Genomic DNA, 8,254 nt, shown 5'->3' with positions numbered 1-8,254 from the left:
TTCAGGTGAACCACCCTTCGACAAGATGTTTCCTCTTTTCTTGATCCTGCATCAAGATTTCCCTTTACCTGCCAATAATTCCACCAGGACCAGGGAGCAGAAAAACTACAATCCCTACATTGTAGGATGCGACATTTGTTATCTGTACACTCTTTGTAGCAGAAGGCAGTTCTTATTTAACATTTGATGGCCAGCTACTAGACTAGGGATCGAAGGGTGAGATTATTTGCAAAGGGGTGTGACTGGAAACTGTAAGGCAGAACACACTTGCACTATTCAATTAAAAAGAAAAGTAGGCTACCAAAAGTTATGTACATCTACATACAAGCAAAGGGTGAAAATAAATCATATTTGGTTGCTATAAAACTGTAGATATATTGAGGAATATAGTTCTCTTTCAGACTCGGATAACGATGTTCTTTCTGTGTCTTAGTGGTAGTTAGTTTCAGCCGTGCAGATGTTCTTTGGTCAGTATAGCAATTGATTCAGGGGACCCCTAGATTCAGTTATCACTCAGAACAAGCTCTGGTATTTTCATGTAGTGAAATCTTCCTTTCCATATGAGAAATTTGTTAGGACCAGAGGCGGAGAAAAGCTTGATGATCATGACATCTGGTGTGTAATCTAGCACTAAACAAACCATGAGCTAACATAGATTAGATGGAGTTTATACAGTCCGTGTGTTATTTTTATGTGTCTTATAGTAGAAATGTAGCTTGTACTGGTGTTGTTGCTACTTTGCGTTCATATGCTCATCTTACATGTTCCTGCGAAGATAGCAAAGTAAAGCAAGGTATACGTTTTCACGATGCTTGGTGAATGTCCGTAAGGGAAGCCACAGGTCCGAGGTGGGCAATTGGCACATCCCAAGGGTCTCACACCTGAAGAGCTAACCCTAGGCGTGCTTCCGCGACATAGCTCCCCTTCTCCGCGTCAATTCAAATATACCATTGTGCTACAACTAAGAAATGGTAAACACAAGTATCAGGATTGATTTTCCTGTGTTGTTGGTCAGAACATACAAAGAGTTCTTATGGGTCACTTTTATACCTTATGGTGCTAATTATTACGCCTCTAAATTGTGCAATTCTCTTTTCACTCGACATCTCTGCTTGATAATACAAAGACCAATAACAAAATACCACTGTATTTTGGAATATAGAGGAAAACATAGGCATATTGGGGTGCACTATCATATATTCCACTTGGTTATTTCTTGTGTTGCTGTAGGCTCTAAGGCGGTAGTCCACTGAAGGTTTGTGTGAACAAGCATTGCTCATGAATATGCCTTTGATTTCTTTGCTCCGGCTCCGCATTCATTCTTTCTAGGTTATAATTGAGTGGGCTCGGCAACACGGGCCTTTTCCTTCTAGTGATCTGTAATGAAGATAAGATACCTGGTATGTGGAACGGAAATTCAATTCGGCTCCCGGGTGCATATGCTCCCTCTATCAGAAAGTTATATTTCGAAATGTCGAAAAATTTTGACAAAAAATTCTACATGTACATCTCCACAATATACGTACGTTCATCAAGTTTCGCGAGGAACCAATATGTTTTGTGGTCTGTGTAAAAAAGAGAAAATTTATCTCCTAAAAAGCCTTATTTTTAGCACTGAATTTTGTCTTTTTTACACATGTCACACGACAAGTCGGATTTTTATGAAACAACTTTGTGAGCGCGTAGCACGTGAAGATGTACGTTAGAATTTTTCGTTTCAATTTTTTGAAATTTCAAAATATATGTAACATGCATTTCAAAATAAAGGGAGCATATGCTCCCATGTGCCAAAACACCATTCCCGTATGTGGAAGTTCTTTTTTATTTCCTCCAACTAACTCCGAAATGACAACACACCACTGCATTGACCCGCTTCGGTCAACTCCTGGAACAACGTTAAAACAAAGATAAAAACAGTTGCATCTCAACCCTGCCACAGACTATGACGCTTTCACCCGCGTCGGTTAACTCCATGGAACAAAGCTAAATTAATGATCAAAACGGTGCGTCTTCACCCCGCACCACTGACCAGAACGCGTTCACCCGTGCGCGTTGGTCAACTCAACTCCCCGAAACAACCCTAAAACAATGATCGAAACAAGGTTTCCATAACGGAGTACCTAAATGTGCTGTCAGTGGCATGGCAGTAGCGCGTCTCTCGCCTAGTGTGGAGTATTCTTTAGAACTAATTTTAGGTGTTAAAAATGAATTGGCATCAGAGACAGAGTTGACTATGAATGAATCCTCGATCTACAATTAGATCAATATAAACACTAAACAGGATGGATTCCCTGTGGCTGCCGATTGCAGACGAAGCATCGTTTTAGGGTACAGCAAAAAATTGTGCTGGATCTGAGCAGGCCTCCTATAAATCGCCAAGACCAGCCACATCGAGAGCAATCAGGCAAACACACACACACCTGCTAAAAAAAAGGCAAACACACACACACGCAAACAGGATCGATCAGGATGCTTCCTGTGTTCGTGCCGTCGAAATTGTGTGCTTTCCAGGCAGAGCTCAACGGCAAGTACCTGCAGTCCGTGTATCGCAAGAGGGAGGGCGGGAGCCGTATCGAGGCCAGCGCCGGCACCTTCGTGGCAAACACTCGCACTCGCTTCTTGATGCAGCCGTCGAAGGAGGATGAAGGCCTTATGCACGTCCAGTGCTGCTACAACAACAAATACTGGGTGCCAGTACTCGTGCAGGACAGTGGCAGCAGCCGCTGGATCATCGGCACTGCAGATGAATCGGAGGAGGACCTGTCCAGCCCCTCATGCACCTTGTTCAAACCACTCCCTGTCAAGGACAAGCACAACTCCATCAGGTTAATTAATTTTCCTCGCCTCATTACCTCTTCTCGTACGCTGGTAGCAAATTTTTTTCCTCGGTTTTTTTCCCAAATAATTCCCTTACATGTATAAAAAATCCAACAAAAGTATAGTTCCCAAGAAATACTTTCGAGATAAATCTCTATATATCATGATTTTTAAGCTTCGAGGAATCTAAACATTTAAAATGATATTAATAATCAAGATCTAAAAACTTTTGACTGAAGATATATAAAAATCACAACTGTGGGGGACAATGGCAAACAAAAAACAGGAGTCACTACATCTATGAGATTTATTTAAACTGTAGAGTGGATCAGGCAAGAGATTTGAGAGAGAAAATCCTTAATTTTTGTAATTTATAGAATCTCTATAAGGGTAATTTGTTGGATGCACCTAGCATTTCCTGAACGTTGGATTTTGCAATGAGACAAACGCCGAATGCTACCTAGTACTGCCCAGTGCATTCCAATTTCTTTTATCTGCAAGATGTTCATTTGCGACATCTTTCTCTAAAATACATATAACTTCCTAGATATCACGCGGTCTAAAATATGTACAACTAGATGATACCCCGCGCGTTGCGGCGGGATATTTGCGTGAATAAGAGAGGTTCACTTGTGAGGAAAAATAGTATGATAAAATTATGTTCTAGCAATATAGTATTACTACTAATCATATTAACAATGAAAGTCCCTGGTTACAACTATACATGTCTAAAGTTAAAACAGAGAATCCTTTATCTCTGATTATCTGTCCGAACAACAACACATGTTTTAGCAAGAGGAAAAGAAAACATATAATAAATAAGCAACTGTTGCTTGCCGAGAAAACCAATTAGTCATTCCATATAGAGAACGTCAAGATACACATTTGGAAATCCGCGCCAAGTATGTCTACATTGCTCAGGTTGCAATAATCTCCTTCAAGGTCTTCATTTTGAATATGCCAAACCTAGAAAGATAATTACCTAGGTAATCTTTTGAACAAACTGAGCAAGTAATTTCACCTTTATATCAACATTTTTGTAACCTCTACAACAGAAAATGAAAAGAGAGAGCAAAATATTGCTCAAAAATTGACAACAGAAAAGGAAATAGTGAGGACATGTAGAATCTGACAGGCTTTATCGATCATACATGCACAATAGACAGCTATTGTAACTTGTAGCATACTTCAAAAGAACCAACGAAACAATGGTCATGAGAACATAAGGAATGGGATCATTTAGCACTATTTATGTATCGATCTAGAACCTTGAGAAATGCCTATTAAATGAAATAATGCATCTAGAAATAAAAGTTTGATTTGAGAAATTCCCTCAAACATGTATAAGAGATACTTACAATCTCAAAGAATGAACCCATGAAAGGACATGGCAAACAGCTGATTTTAGGCACGAAAATATTCATCTAGTCCAAGTGGCATATTGGCATGCCGAAGTGTGTTCTGATATTTAATTATCATATGAAAAAAGCTCATCGGGACAAAGTAATTACATGAATACCTTCCATGAGATGGAGAGCGGCCATATAGGTTCATCCTTGCAATCCTGCGTGCTACATGTAAGAGCAGAAACAAAACAAAAAAACAGATTAGACTGCATCGAAGTTTTCACTGCGAGGAATCTGACATAAAATGGAACAACAGATCGAGCAGGGGTTGACCATAACGTTCCATACAGTCATCAGAATTAGGATATATTTTCAAGGGTCTTGATTTATTATACTCTAGCGTCTGGAGGTTCAGATCTATGATCTGATGTGCAAGGAGAAGTAAAACATCAAGATATAATGCGTGTTTAAATGGAGCAAATTCAAATCCTCTTGCACGCTGGTTTACAGGAATCAATTCAACTTGCGGCTGTATACATACAAATATTTAAGGACTCAAACTGACTACAAATACTCGTCCGGCCGGCCGAGGCAGACCCTTATCCCTGAGCTTCACCGGCAGATGTGTCGACAACTTAAAAACCGTAACAAAAGTACTGTAGTACATGAATTTCAATCAGAATATAGATTGACCAGAAAACAAATTGATGTTTAGTGCAAGCTGATCCTTTCCACTCCCACCATTTTAACTCTAAAAAAAATCAAATACCTTGGCATCAGACTCATTCAACTTGATGTCTAGATCAACCTTGGGTCTCCAGCATGTCGTCCACTTGTTCTTGCACAGCCCCAAATACATCGGTTCAAATTGAGTCGACCCTGGATATACTCGCCTTGGGACAGAGTCACAGAGGTCCCCTGCCATCCGCCGACTTGGCGTACTCTCCTCAGGCTCCACTTTATCACCATGCAGCGCAGAGGGCATAGGAAGAGATGCCGGTGCAGGAGAGTTCTTAGCAAGGGAATTAGAGCACTGTCTGGGACAATATGAACATGATTTAGGAAAATAGAAGGTGTATGCGCTGAGCTAATCAACGGAAATTAAAATTTAAGAGGAGATTAGAGTGTGCATACCAATTGAAGAGGGGGATGTGCAGCGTCGATGATTACCAGCAGACCGAGAATTCAATCAACGGAAATTAAGATCCATCAACCAGACAGAGAAGGCAAGAAATCCCACGAAAACAGGAAGAAATCCCAAGAAATCCGGATGGCCTGAGGTAGCAGCAGCCCAAATCTTGCGGGTGTAAAACTTGGAGCAAAAATCCGGAGGGCCTGAGCTGGAGCAGACAAAATCTGGAGCCGGAGATCAAAGCTGTTTATTGAGGGATTTAGGGATTTAGGGATTGAGGGACACCACCGCTCCGCCTCGGCCGCCACGGAGAGCACGCGAGGAAGAGGAAGCGAATCGGCCGGTTCATGGGCCGGTGTTGGCCCATCTGGTCCACGCGCCTTGGGGCGATCGGGCATGGCGAGCGCGCATTGGGGCCATCGGCGTGTGCGTGTGTGCGAGTACGGGCGTGTCTACGTGAAATTTTAATTCCGGTGACGTGGCTCGCTGTGAGAGCAGCAAAATGGGGCCATCTATTAAGAAAGAGAAGATGACTTTGGCAGTATGTAAGTTATGCTACACAATTGTTAATGTGACCAACAAAATATGTACAATGACTTGGGCTGTGGTTGGTTGCTGTCCCGTTTTTTGCGCATATGCGGAGATCTTCTCCTTAGAGCTAATGATGAACTGGGCCAAGTCCAAAATCATATTCTACATCTAGTTTGGATGCCAACAAGTCCATTTAGGCAGCCTGGGAGAAAACCACGAACGGGATTTGGTTGCCAGTACGTAGCATGAGGCTTTGAGTGCATTGTGTTTTAGCAAACTAGTTAATCTTAATCAACTCTAATCTACACAATCATGGTTCGATTCGAATAAAGTGTACATGAAAAAGATGCGCCTCGACGTTGTGATTTCATTCCCGTGATCGTCGAGTGTTTAAATCACGGTTTCGTGTTCTCTTTGTAGCTTATTTGGACAAATTTTGTCAAATTCGTGGGATAGGGTCGACCATTTGAAATTTCCTTCGAGGGGTAGTTTCACCACACCGTTTCACACAACTTTTGTGTTCAAGTTTTTGGGTTTTTCATTTTGTATACGGGTATATCTACAACTCTGTACAGTGACAAATAAGCACTCATCTACCAATGTCAGAACGAAAAACTACAAACAAGGAAGTTATGTAAACCAAGATGATGTACTCACTCCTCCAAGGAAATTTCAAACGGTTGACCGAGACCCACAAATTTGACAAAAATCGACAAAAAAGCTCCAAAGGGAACACAAAATTGACATTCAAAAACTTGACGAAAATCCAAACTGGTTGTGGGAATGTTGGCAACATCGAGACACATTGTTTCCATGTAGAACTCATCTCGAATCGAAGCACCGTTATGTATATTGAAGGAGGGCTAAGTTGAACTAGATTAGACACAAGGTCAAAATGGGCACGTAGAGAGCCACGAAGGCCCCATTTTTGCGCTCGCCAGCACCTGCATGTGTGACAACGTCGGAATCGAATGTGCCTCGCAGACCAAGATTTGGCCTGCTTTAAAACTCATGCGATGCAGATATGTGGAACGTTGTGGCGAACCAATCGTCCCAAACTTGACCCAGCGCATGTGAGAAACGAAGTTGCGAGCAACCGAACTCACTCTTTATGCCCAAGTTCAGAATCAGACAACCAAAGTAAGCCCAACTTACAATGGAGTATAAGGAAACATTTAGACTTGTTGGGTAGAAGCTGTAATATTAGAATTTGCATGGTAAGTTGTTTCACGGTAATTCGTACTTAATTTAATATGGGAATATGAACGATCAAAGTTACATACTCCCTCTGCTCACTAATGTAAGATGTAAGACTTTTTAGCTTGTTGTAGATTTACTTATTTTGGTCCGTATCTAGCTACTTTTAGTGTGTAGATTCACTCATTTTGGTCCGTATCTAGTCCATTTTAAAATATCTAAAAGATCTTAGATTAATGTGTTAGAAGTATAATATGTAGGAGTGTATACGTAAGACTAGGAGTCATCTTCTTGTACTACAAGTCTATCCCCTCCCCTTGTACCTCTATATATACCCCACGAGGGTCCAAGCAATAACATACAATTCTAGGGTTCTACAATTTCTCTGATACCATATTGAAAATATAGAACCCTAGAATATTGTGTGTTGTATTGCCATGACCCTTTGGGGTATATATAGAGGTACAAAGAGGAGGTAGATTTGGAGTACAAGATGGTACCAAATCCTAGTCTATCTCTATCCTAATATACACGTATAGTCTAACATAATGAACAAAGAGAGTATTAGAGACGGCATACAATCAGAAAAAACCATTTCTATTTGGAAACAAGAGGGTTAATGTTTATATCTCGGGAGAAATTCTTCACATTACGTAGTACAAGTATCACTTAAAGCGTACAGATGTCATGGATCTTTGCTTCTTGGGGACGGGGAGAACCCAATTTCTGGATTATGCATATGAGTTGTTGCACACATGTGTAGTCACTATTAAACAAATACTTAAGGGATACCATAGTAATACTTTGAGGAATAGAAAATATGTGTGGCCTGTGACACTTGTGGGGGATATGCGCTATTGTAGCCAATTGGGGTTTCATCCTCACCATTTCAAATCGAAATATCTTTATGCCGGACCACCAATCCTCCTACCCCCACTCACTTGTCACATCTATTAGTTACACCCTCAATTCGGCATCCCTTAGATGAGCTCAAATTGTTTGAAGGAGAGCTGCTTGTGTCCCCGCCCATTCCGCCATCTCGGCCTTGTGGCGTTCCGCTTCAACGTCACCATGTAACTTCCCACCCCTCTACACTGCCTTTGTGCTATTCTCCACCTCAGCAATTTGCTTCAATGAAATAGAAACTATTTTTGCGGTAGGTAAAATAGAAAAAGTATTAATAAATGGTCATGAGATTGAAATATATTTTGAAACCGAATAGTGGGAAAAT

The sequence above is a fragment of the Lolium rigidum genome, chromosome 2, assembly GCF_022539505.1.
Source record: "Lolium rigidum isolate FL_2022 chromosome 2, APGP_CSIRO_Lrig_0.1, whole genome shotgun sequence".
NCBI classification, from domain to species: Eukaryota; Viridiplantae; Streptophyta; class Magnoliopsida; order Poales; family Poaceae; genus Lolium; species Lolium rigidum.
This window is presented reverse-complemented; position numbering follows the sequence as displayed.